The following is a 13,576-nucleotide window of genomic DNA, read 5'->3' on the forward strand; positions in this document are numbered from 1 at the left end:
AAAACTGTTCTTGTGTCTAGTTGTCTTGGTGTGCAGTGTTCTGTAGCGACGTTTTGAGGGTAGGAGTTGAAACAATTTGTGTCCAGGATGTGAGGGGTCAGTAAATAAATAAACAAACAAACAAACAAATAAATCTTTCAGTGCAAATTGGGTGCTCTGGGGTGGAGCTCCATTTTTGCTACCCCACTGCGCCCCCCCCCCCCCCCATTCAGGCAGTAGCCCACCCCCGTCTCTGCCTGAGCTATTTGTAAAAATAATAAAAGCAGCATTTAAAAAAAGAAATAAAAATTGCTTTCTGCTGCTGGCTTCTGTACTGAGTATATAAAAAAGCCTCTGCAGCCCACATGATGTGACTTGTTGAAACACTTGATGTTTGGTGAGGTGGAAACTATATTTCCCTTTGAGAAAGGAACCTATTCTGGTGGGTCACAGCCAGTTAGTACAAGAGTAAAACATTACATTTATTACTGGTATTTTTGTGCAACATTTTTAGAGGAAAATAATTGCTTCCATAGATATCTGCCGTATTTGCTTTTCAGGGAAGATTGAGAAGTGATGATATTGATTGATAGTATACTGTTATCATTGTTTCTGTTTATTTTCAAAATTCTTGATTCTATGGTTGATGAAATGCATCCAATGCTGATAAGCATTTATATAGTTTAATTTTATTCAATATGAATCATGCATTTTTCATGCATTCTGATGAGACAAAAAACAACAACAACCCTGAAAGGTTATGGAGCTGATGCATTACACATTCCACTAATATTCTAATCATTTAAATATTTCTATTTCCTATGAATTATTTTTCTACTGTAACAAATAGCAAAGAAAACTAATTCTGATTCTACCATTATTCTGATTCTAAAAAAAATATAAATTTATACGAATATTACACAGTCAGAAGTATTAAATTTCAGGAATATCTCATTGATTTAAATGCCAGGGTGATTCAACAGAAAAAAAACATATAACCCTTCCCTGGTACAAAGCTGAAGGGATTAGGTACTGTAGCCTAGAGGTTAATTCTCTGTCTTACAAGGCAAAGACTGCATGTTCAAATCCCAGTAACAGGTTATGGTTAGCTGACGAGGCCAGAACAAGGCCGAAATAGATCTATTCTAGTCTCCCTTAATTTTAAATTTAGCAAATATCTGTGACGTATATATATAAATCTGAGTAAAGGGTATGTCTAGTTGATGAGAGCCTAATAAGCTTGAAATAGATCTATATTAGACTCCCTTCTTTTTCACTTATCAGCAAAAGTGTGTGTGTGTGTGTGTGTGTGTGTGCGCATCTGAATTAGAACAGTATATTGCAGTCAACCATCCCTTTTAAAGCAATTTCATTTTATTGTGATAATTTAAAAATCCTAATTGGACCACATGTCAGAGAATAACTTAACATTGCAGTACTATGGAAACTTTTAAGAAAGCCCTTAAGAAGGAAATCCAATGATATGAATGAGATGGATAATGAAAAAAAAGTGCTGACTACGAAAACATATATATATATAAAAGAAAAAATACATAGAAATAAAAGAGTAGGCAAGTATACAATTTCCCTTAGAGATCTTTCCCTGATTCATATTGAGAATTTTATAGTAGTGCCATAAATGAAATTGTTTTTTTCCTGCACAATAACGTATTTTCTCTAGAAGACTCTTTGAATACTGTATGCAATCTCCAAATATATTTATAAAAAGATTTTTATTTCCAATTATGTGTTTTTAAAATACACAAGTATGTTTATCCCAAAATATAGATTTGGAAAAATTGCTTTTCAAACTGCACTTTGGTTTGGGAGGTAAACATCAAGTTTCTAATAAAATGTGAATCCAATCAAATCCCCAAGAGTTATTGATGTATGCCTTACTGATAAGAAGACATATCAGAAGTTTTCAGATTACAGTAAAAACAGACTGAAATGTGGATTACCAAAAATAGTCCATTGGCTTTTCAGAAGTAAGAAAAGTATCGTTCTTTCTAGTACATATGTGCAAAGGGTTGTAGTTGAGATAAAATTTGTATACTTTTCCCCCCGAGTATAAATTTTATACAGCTGCAAATTTTAATAGAATTCTTTATTGGCCAAGTGTGAATGGACACACAAGGAATTTGTCTTGGTGCACATGCTCTCAGTGTACATAAAAGAAAAGGATACATTGTCAAGAATCATGTGGTACCACACTTAACCCGAGTCTTCAGAGGGGGGCGGCATACAAATCTAATAAATTCTTATTCTTATTCTTATTATTATTATTAATGATTGTTATAGGGGTCAAATAAGCAATGAAGAAACAATCAATATTAATAAAAATCTTAGGATACAAGCAACAAGTTACAGTCATATTTCATAATTCAATGAATTATCACAGAAGCACAAAGTTTCATGAATGATAGAGAATATATTTTAATCTTTGATGCCTATTCTTCTTTCTTCAGAGGCAATGCTTATATGTAAGTATTACATGCATAGGTATTTAGTACTCCTTACGAGCACTGATGATGTCATATAGTTTGGTAATGAAATGTCTGCAAGAAAACAACCAAGCTCAGAGAGTCAATATTTAGATTTCTACATAATAATGATTGTGTGGGTCACAACCACAAGAAGAAACTGAGTTTTGCCTGGGCTTGAAAGAGTCGAAGCTCAAAAAGTATACATATCCATATGATCAGTGAACATCCTTCGTGTATTCTTTGAAAATTTATCTTTCTGAATGCAGTGTATTTTTCCCCCCAGGTGGGTTTTCAACTGAAGATTGAAACTAAACTGAAATTAGGGTTTGACTGATTGACTAAGTGACAGACTGATGTACTGATTTTTTGCTAATCCACTCTATCCAATTACATTAAATTCTCAAGAGATTTCTATTACCTTATACTGTCTGTATCTATGAACCCCCATGAAAAATATGGGTGATTTTTTTGCCAACATACCAAAAGAATTATAAGAGCTGGGGTGGCGCAGCAGGTAGAGTGCTGTACTGCAGGCCACTAAAGCTGACTGTAGATATGTAAGTCAGCGGTTCAAATCTCATGACTGGCTAAAGGTTGACTCAGCCTTCCATCCTTCCGAGGTGGGTAATATGAGGACCCAGACTGTGGAGGAAATATGCTGGCTCTGTTGAAAAGAGCGATTGCTAACATGCTGGAAGTTTGTTCCAAGGATCTACTACTCTTTCAGTAAAATAATACTTTCTCATGTTGCCTTTGATCTTTCCCCCAACTAACTTCTCTCCTGAACCTTACTTAATCCTTTAACATATTTAAATGTTTCGATCATGTCCCCTCTTTCCCTTCTGTCCTCCAGACTATACAGATTGAGTTCATGAAGAATTCCTTTCCTGATAAGTTTTATGCTTAAGACCTTCCACCATTTTTGTAGCCCAGCTTTGGATCTGTTCAATTTTATTCATATCTTTTTGTAGATGAGGTCTCCAGAACTGAACAGAGTACAGTGATCCCCCGTTTATTGCGTCCCCAACCATTGCGAACAGGGTACTTCGCTATTTTTCAACCCGGAAGTCAAAATACCATCTACGCATGCGTGCCCGTGGGCACGCATGCGTAGATGGCAACCAGGAGATCAGCTGCTGGGCGGCTTCCCTGAGTCTTCCCCCTCTTGCTGGCGTCAGCGAGGAGTTTCCCCACCGCCCACGCAAACTCCTCGCTGCCACCCGCCCTTCGCCCGCCCACGCCGTTCATTCTCGCCGCTTTCGAGCTGAGTCCAGGAGCGAATTTGCTCCCGGACTCAGCTCGAAAGCGGCGAGAATGAACGGCGTGGAAAAGCCGTTCCTTGCCGTTCGTTCTCGGCGCTTTCGAGCTGAGTCCGGGAGCGAATTTGCTCCCGGACTCAGCTCGAAAGCGGCGAGAATGAACGGCGTGGAAAAGCCGTTCCTTGCCGTTCGTTCTCGGCGCTTTCGAGCTGAGTCCGGGAGCGAATTTGCTCCCGGACTCAGCTCGAAAGCGGCGAGAATGAACGGCGTGGAAAAGCCGTTCCTTGCCGTTCGTTCTCGGCGCTTTCGAGCTGAGTCCGGGAGCGAATTTGCTCCCGGACTCAGCTCGAAAGCGGCAAGAATGAACGGCGTGGAAAAGCCGTTCCTTGCCGTTCGTTCTCGGCGCTTTCGAGCTGAGTCCGGGAGCGAATTTGCTCCCGGACTCAGCTCGAAAGCGGCGAGAATGAACGGCGTGGAAAAGCCGTTCCTTGCCGTTCGTTCTCGGCGCTTTCGAGCTGAGTCCGGGAGCGAATTTGCTCCCGGACTCAGCTCGAAAGCGGCGAGAATGAACGGCGTGGAAAATCCGTTCCTTGCCGTTCGTTCTCGGCGCTTTCGAGCTGAGTCCGGGAGCGAATTTGCTCCCGGACTCAGCTCGAAAGCGGCGAGAATGAACGGCGTGGAAAAGCCGTTCCTTGCCGTTCGTTCTCGGCGCTTTCGAGCTGAGTCCGGGAGCGAATTTGCTCCCGGACTCAGCTCGAAAGCGGCAAGAATGAACGGCGTGGAAAAGCCGTTCCTTGCCGTTCGTTCTCGGCGCTTTCGAGCTGAGTCCGGGAGCGAATTTGCTCCCGGACTCAGCTCGAAAGCGGCGAGAATGAACGGCGTGGAAAAGCCGTTCCTTGCCGTTCGTTCTCGGCGCTTTCGAGCTGAGTCCGGGAGAGAATTTGCTCCCGGACTCAGCTCGAAAGCGGCGAGAATGAACGGCGTGGAAAAGCCGGTCCTTGCCGTTCGTTCTCGGCGCTTTCGAGCTGAGTCCGGGAGCGAATTTGCTCCCGGACTCAGCTCGAAAGCGGCGAGAATGAACGGCGTGGACAAGCCGTTCCTTGCCGCTTGCTATCGGCGCTTTTGAGCTGAGTCCGGGAGCGAATTCGCTCCCGGACTCAGCTCGAAAGCGCCGAGAGCCAGCGCCCCCCGGACCCCCAACCCGGGTTTGGGGGGCTGCTAGGAAGCCCTCCATGCCGGCGGCAAACAGCCGCGCCGCCCCCAATCTTCGGCTCCTCGCTAGCGCTGTGGGAGTAAAAACACCATCTGCACATGCGCAGATGGTGTTTTTACTTCCGCAGCGCTACTTCGCGAAAACCCGCTCGTTGCGGGGGGTCCTGGAACGGAACCCTCGCAACGAGCGGGGGATCACTGTATTCCAAATATGGTCTCACCAGTGTTCTATATAGCAGATTCACAATCTCCCTCTTCCTGCTTGTTATACCTCTAGCTATGCACCGAAGCATTCTACTTGCTTTCCCTATTGCCTGACTGCACTGTTCACCCATTTTCAGACTGTCAGAAATCACTACCCCTAAATCCTTCTCTTCTGAAGGTTTTGCTAGCACAGAACTGCCAATACAATACTCAGATTGAGAATTCCTTTTGCCCAAGTGCATTATTTTACCTACTGCAATGTATCACATTGCATATAATAAATATATGCACTGAATATATTCCCATCTTAATTTTCTTTCCTAGTTTATGCTTTAATAGGAAATATCTTCTCCTAAGTTTTTTTTAAAATTTTGGTATATTATATCAAATGTAGAATATGAGTAGCCTGTCCTATCTTAAAATTGGAAAAAACCCTATAGCCATGATGGTGAACCTATGGCACACTTGCCACAGGTGGCATGCAGGGCCTTCTCTGTACACACTGTGAAGCTGGGCTGCGCACACCTCCCACCAGTCAGCTGGTCTTTGGGTCTCTGCTACATATGCATGGGGGAGTGGAGTGCATACACAGTGATGGGCTGCTACTGGAACTGTCAGGTGCTCCTCTCCTGTAGCGATTTTTGGGGTGCGCATGCAGCTGTGCATCCCTGATGCATACATGCATGCCTCTGCATGATATTTGGCTTCTGTGCATGTGCAGAAAGCCAAATCTCATGTGAAGATGCTCGCTGAGTGAGATTTTGACTGATTTTTTTGCTTCTGCGCATGCATGGAAATCTGACTGGTGCGTGCATCCCCATGTGAGATTTCGCTTGCTGTGCATGTGCAGAAGCCAAATCTCATGCCAACAGGCATGTGCACACCTGCCTGATGCTCACACATGCCGACTACAGTCTTGGAGGGAGTACCAGTAGCAGGGGCTTATGTGCAGGCAGTGCTTGCATTGCATTTTGGGGATTTGCGCATGTGCGTGTACTGCCCTGCACATTGTTTTGGGGCTGGAAGGCCTCCTGCATCAATCTGGAAGCCAAAAATGGGCAAGAGGGTCGGTGCACATATGTGGATATGGGGGGGGGACTCGTGCAGAGGTGTAAGGTTCATGTGCAGGGGATGCTAGCATTGCATTTGGGGGGAGTATATGCACCCACATGCATTCACATATCCATGTGCATGCACTTTGGGCACTCGGCAACAAAAAGGTTCACCATTACTGCCCTATAGTGTACTCTACTATTAGTTTAAAAAAATAAAATTCTGTTTTGGATTGAGCTCAGCTTCTGATGACTTCATGAAGGTCTCGCATCATTTTCATATCAATGGTAAAGAAGTGGCTTTCAATTTGCCTTCTTCCAAGATTTTTTTAAACTTCATATTGGTAGGACTAGTGATAAATTCTGAAGAACAAAAGCATTTCAGCAACCCAAGAATGAATTGCACTTTCAGTGCCGTCTCAAAGCATGGTTTGACATACATCATTATACTTCTATTTTCCAATGTTGTCAGTTTGGCTCAATTCATAACTGAAGCTTCAGTGAAGCATGTTTAAGGGAGTTGATTCCTGGAAAGGACTCATCACAATTCAATGAATATTTATTGAGATAAGATGTTAGGAAGACCCATTTCCCTACATGCACCTTTTCAGTTAATACTAAACAAGAACTCAGGAATTTGAAAAGTTTTTATACAAACAATTAGTGTTGAATGTATTGCTAAACTAAAATGCTAAACTGAATATAACTATGAAGTTAAGGGGTGCTTACAGTATTGGAGATCCAGGTTTGTTGTACTTCTTTCACTGACAAACAAATGTAACTTTCCATTGGTATCATCACTTGTTATTCAAATCAGTGAAAGTGGAAGTGATCAAAGCTTGCTTACTATTATTATGATCCAAATGATTACTATCATTTCTCATTTTCTTATACCATATTTTTCCTCCCTAAAAGAGGCTGATAATTTGGAAATAATATTTTCCAAGCCCTAAGTCTTTGCAGGGTTTTTTTCATTGGTCTAACTTGCTCCAAATGTTTCTTTCCAGCCCTAATCAGGTGCTAACTATGTTCTCAGCTCTTACCCACTTGCAGGCTCTTTCATTGTTACTCTCTGTGAATAATGTTTTCCAAACCCTATCTTTGTAGAGTTATTTTTTTCATTGCTTTACTTGCTCTGAATATTTCTTTCCAGCCCCAACCAGGTGCTAACAAGATTTGCAGCTCTTACTGGCTTGAAATCTCTTTCATTGTTACTCTCTGCAAAGAATGTTTTCCAAGCCCTAAGTCTTTGCAGGGTTGTTTCCATTGCGCTACTTACTCTGAATGTTTCTTTCCAGCTGCTAATGATGCTCCCAGCTCTTACTGGCTTGCAAGCCCTTTCATTTGCCAGACCCATCCTCGAATACAGCTCATCTGTTTGGAACCCATATCGCATCTCAGACATTAACACCCTTGAAAATATCCAAAGATACTTGTCGAAGCATGGAACTAATTACCGGACTCCATAGTGTCATCCCCAAACCCCCAACACTCTACACACACACACACACTCACACATGGCTTTTATTAAACCTCCATGCAGCAAAAGTCCCCAGTGCACATTTTAAAGCCATGACTGAGTGCTGCAGATCCATCTCTCTTTCCGTCATGCCATCCTCCTGGATCCCATTCCCACCCTGCCAGCCCTCATGTTAGCAAGACCGACATCAGTCATGGCTGGGTTGGGGCAGTGTCTTGGGGCAAAGAGCAGATTGCGCATCTCTCCTGACCGAGCGACCAAAACACTCCCAGCACCAACAAGGACTGGAAGAACTACCAGCAAGAATGAGACACCAGAGAATCAGCTCCAGTTGCTTCTCCATCTCTTCCTGTTGCCCTTACCTTCTCAGGCCAGGTAAGAATGACTGGGAGGGGAGGATGAGTGGTGGGGCCAGCCAGTGGTTGGATCTCTCCATAGGGAGCCACAGCAGAGGGTCCAAACAGCCACATGCCACTCTGGAGCCACAGGTTGCCGTCCTCGATATAGAATTAGAAAAACAATGACTACCTTCTCTAGAATACAAATAGGGGAGAATACAGTTGTATTAACAAATGGTGGGCAAAGCAGATGAAAAGCCACTGGAATGTAATGGTCAGTCACTACATAGGCAGATGCCTCTAAGTAACCCAGTCCTTCCTCCACCCAAAACAAAGTGATCAGGAAGGGCAGTTCCCACTGGTTGAAGAAGACAGGCATGCCTACAGCTGCTCAAGGTGCCTACTATTATTTACTACTACTATTATGATATTTCCTGGGAAATATAAATCTCTCATTTCATCCATTATTTTGGGACAAGAGAGGAAACAATATCAGATTATCTAAGATAAAGTGACCAGAGGTCCCGCTTTCAGTGGGACAGTCATGCTTTTTTGCAATTTGTCCCGCATCCCGCGTTGCTCTTAAAAATCCCCCCCTTTTTTTAAAAAAAAGCCAGTCGGCAGCTTGAACTCCTTGGAGCTGAAAGGACTGATCTTCATCCTTTGATGCCGGATGATCATGCCCAGCAGGCAGCTCAGCTTCCACGCTGCCTGAAAGGATCATCAGCTGAGCTTCCTTCTTCATGGCTTCCTGGCAGAGAGAGATCGCAGCCTGGGGAAGAGGCGATCCTGTTTGGCCAGCTGTAAAACCCGGAAGTGCTGCAGTTTCTCCGTGAAACCAGAGGACAAACTAAGAAGACGTGGGGTAGGCTGCTGGCTCATCCCCGGAGGGAAAGAGGAGGGTGGGAGTGAGAGGGGGAGGGAATATGAGAGAAAAGGAGAAAGAGAAAAATTAGAAACTGATGGAGGGAAAGAACGAAGGAGAGGAAGAACAAACACATGAGAGAGAGAAGGGGAGAGAAGGAAAAAGAAAGATAGACGGAAGAGAAAAACAGAAATGAAAAGGAGAGAGTGAGAGAGAAACGAGGGAAAGATTGAAAGAGAGAGAATGAGAGAGGGAAAAGAAAGAAACGAATGAGAGAGAGAAGAAGGGGAGAGAAGGAAAGGGAGAGGACGAGGAAAGAGAGAGAAAAACAGAAATGAGAGAGAGAAATGAGAGCAAAAAAGGGGAGAGAAACAAATGAGTGCAAAAAGGGGGAGAGAGAGGGAAAGGAGAGAGAGATGTGGAGAGAAAGAAAGAAAAGGGAAAGAGAGAGGGAGGAAAGAGAGGAAAGAAGGAGGGAGGGGGACATTTCCCAAGACAACTAGACACAAGAACAGTTTTTCCCCCGAACGCCATCACTCTACTAAACAAATAATTCCCTCAACATTGTCAAACCTTTTACTAAGTCTGCACTTCTATTTCTACTAGATTTTTCTCATCATTCCTATCACCCATTTCTTTCCACTTAGGACTATATGACTGTAACTTGTTGCTTGTATTCTAAGATTTTTATTAATATTGATTGTTTCTTCATTGCTTATTTGACCCTATGACAATCATTAAGTGTTGTACCACATGATTCTTGACAAATGGATCTTTTTCTTTTATGTATACCAAAACAAATTCCTTGTGTGTCCAATCACACCTTGGCCAATAAGAATTCTATTCGATTCGATTCTACTATTACTATTTAATACTACACCATTTGCTTTAGAATACTTTTTCCTTATTTTCATCCTCTAAAATCTGGGGGCGTCTTATACACCGAAATATACAGTACACCCAAATTTTTAATCAAGCACCCTCCCCATCTCCCCCCCTCAATTTGTCCCTCTTTAGCAATGTTAAAATCTGTTCACCTTAATCTAAGAACAACTTTGGGCTGCTTCAGCTGTGGAAAAGAAATCAAGTTAAGACAACATTATGAGAATGTGGCATATATAAATGATTTTCAGGTCCTTGTTGTACTGTGGTTAGGAGGTCATGAGGAAAAGCCTTAAAGAAGCTTTAGAATAATTCAAATCAAATTTAGTCCAACTTGAGAAATCTTTTTGGGTTTGAATAGGTCTCAAATTAGTCCAATTTTCGTAATTTGATTTGGTATGCGACAAAACCCAATAGAGTATTTTATTTTTAAGAGTACTTTCATGGTTTGACTATAGATAAGATAGTACTATAATACTTTGACTTTAGATAAAATAAGCTTACATTCACTTGTCAACAGAAATTTAACTCTCTAAAAATATTTTATTATGTTTATTGAGGCAAAACCTATGTCACAATTTTTAAAATCTATTAGATGTATGATTTGATTCATATATTATAATAAAAATACTGGATTAAAGCAGTTAGTACTGAAATTTGCAAAAGTCAAGTTTTTTTTCATGTACTCTTAGTGCCCATATGGCTACATTGTCAATGTTTCACTATTAAAATATTTAATTTAGTTCTAAGGGTGTCCATATTTCACAAAATAAAATATAAAATTGAGTTTATGTATTCATAGGGATACAGTCTGCCTTGAGGCAAGCTAATAAACTATTTATTGCACCTTATGCTTGACCATAAGCTGTTTCTAACTAGTTAAAAGAAAAAAATTAAATTGTACGTTCATACATTCATAGTTCACTCCAGTGCCCAAGATTTAAATGAGCAAATGATATGATTCATGCATTTTTAAAATAACTTTTAAAAGGTGAAATATCTTGGAAATAATATTATATGAGTACTGTGGTAAAAATTAACATTTAAAATGGAAAAGTAATGTTAAAAAATTGAAAGTTTTTGAAAGTAATTACTAGTCCTTCGATCCTTAATCATATTAATGTTTCAAACATAGGAAGGGAAAATAAAATATCAGGAATGGAGCAAAAATGCCACTTATGGGCCAGAGGTGGGTTCTTCGCAGTTCACACCACTTCTATAGAACCAGTATTAAACCGGTGGTGACTCCACGGAATCAGTTCTGTCAGTGGTGATCCATGGATGCCACCATTTTTTTAAAAAAAATAATTCATTTTGCTGTCTTTGCTTCTGCGCATGTGCAGAAGCTGTAAGATGCATAAGATAGGCATATTACTGGAAACTGGCAGCTCTAGATTTTTGCCAAATTTTTCTTTAAAAAAAAAATCCCCATCTCTCCAGCCAAGCTTGAAACCTTGCTTTGGGAGAGAGCAGGTGGGCAGTCTTTACTTCCCTCCCCGGGTGCCTAAAACCTTAGGACAACTCCTGGCCTTCGCACAGTAAATAAAAACTATTAATTGCCTCACACTCATGAGTTTTTCTTTACTGTGCAAAGGCCAGGAGTGGCTCCAAAGCACTGAGACTGCAGTCGCCGAGGAAGGGGGAGAAATGCTGCCAGATTGGTCCCTCCTGAAACAACCTCAGAGGTTTTCAAGTCTAGAGAGGCTTAAGATTGAATCTGTATGGGTAGGAAATGATGAAGGAAATTTGTGATTATCTGGTTAGATTTTTAAAATGTTTTTAATCCACTTAGAACAGGACTGTCAAACTCTTGGTCTGCAGGCCAGATGCGTCATGCACTGGCCATGCAGATGCCCAATTTAGCAAAGGGAGGGAAAGTCCCAATATGTCATGTGACAACCCCTGACGATGTCAGTTTGACACCCTGACATAGAAGACACTCTTGCCATAAAAAACCCACCTTCAATCAGAAGTATAGCTTGACATGAGAGTGGTCAAACACACCAATCTGCCAAGAAGTATAGTTTGTCATGAGGAAAATAGAAATGTAGATTATGGTTCCTCTTAATGAAACATTCAGTATAAAATGACTATTGTCTGGTGCTCATAAATCAAAATGTCATTTTAATAACATTGCAGTATCTATTTGCATTGCAGTATCTATTTGAGTTTTCTACTGTTTGTTACTAGTGTGTATTTCCAAGGCTTTTTCTTATATAGTTATTTGGAAAGATTCAAAGGTAAATGATAAAAACTAGAACAAAACTGCAGTATTGAAGATGGCTGTGACTAATACTGACAAGAGCATATATGCAACCTCCTTCATTTTTGAAAATGGCTTTTGCGGCCACAGAATTCAAATAACTTTGAATGAATTATGGAAACTAGTACTGAAACATCACAGGATTGCAAATGAAAATGGTGGCTGTAATTTAGAGAATTTTACCCAACAGAATTAAAAATGTGTCATCATATTCCATGGAATGCAAGACAAGTCCTAAATATGTAAACAGGTGATGAAAATTGTTCTATAATAGAAGGTGTATAAAGAAACATTTTTCACCCATTGTCTCTATGCAATGCTACCCATTTTCTTCTGAGGTATGTGCTTTTTAGAAGCACTGATGCACAGCCTGAGTAACTTTGAAGGAGTTACTCAAAGGATTCAGAATCAAGGACATTAAAGGTAGTTAAGGAGAAAAAAGATAGCAAGTGCATCAAATGACACATTTTTGTACTTGCATCAGCTTTTATGACACTGCTATAGATATATCATGATAATAATGACATATATGTGGATTATTTGAATATCCCTACAGCTTGTTAAGAGGTAGTTTTAAGACCAAACCAACTGTGAATTGTTTATTTATTTATTTATTTATTTATTCATTCATTCATTCATTCATTCATTCATTCATTCATTCATTCATTCATTTATTAGATTTGTATGCCGCCCCTCTCTGTAGACTCGGGGTGGCTAACAACAATAAAGAAAACAATGTAACAAATCTAATATTAAAAAATAATCTAAAAAACGCCAATTTAAGAGACCAATCATACAAACAAGCATACCATGTATAAATTCTATAAACCTAGGGGGAAGGGAAAATTTCAATTCCCCCATGCCTGACGACAGAGGTGGGTTTTAAGGAGCTTGCAAAAGGCAAGGAGGGTGGGGGCAACTCTGATATCTGGGGGGAGCTGGTTCCAGAGGGTTGGGGCCACCACAGAGAAGGCTCTTCTCCTGGGTCTCGCCAAATGATATTGTTTAGTCGATGGGACCCGGAGAAGGCCAACTCTGTGGGACCTAACTGGTCACTGGGATTCGTAATGCCAATGCTAGGTACTTAGTTTTGCCATATCAGGTCAATCATCAGTCTGAATCAGAAAATTAAAAACTATAGCCAGATTATTACTTAAAGGGATATTGAATGAAGGTGCAGTTACAGTTTTGGATTCGGATGAACCCATTCATCATAAAATGATATTTAACCTTTGGACTTACCCTTATTTAACCTTTGGCAATTCAATAACAATAACAACAGAGTTGGAAGGGACCTTGGAGATTTTCTAGTCCAATTTAGGCAGGAAACCCTACACTACTTCAGACAGGTGGTTATCCAACATGTTCTTAAAAACTTCCAGTGTTGTAGCATTCACAACTTCTGGAGGCAAGCTGTTCCACTGATTAATTGTTCTAACTGTCGGGAAATTTCTCCTTACTGCTAAATTGCTTCTCTCCTTGTTCAGCTTCCACCCATTGCTTCTTGTTCTATCCTCAGGTGCTTTGGAGAATAGATTGACTCCTTCTTCTTTGTG

Source organism: Erythrolamprus reginae, chromosome Z, assembly GCF_031021105.1.
Source record: "Erythrolamprus reginae isolate rEryReg1 chromosome Z, rEryReg1.hap1, whole genome shotgun sequence".
Lineage (NCBI taxonomy): Eukaryota > Metazoa > Chordata > Lepidosauria > Squamata > Dipsadidae > Erythrolamprus > Erythrolamprus reginae.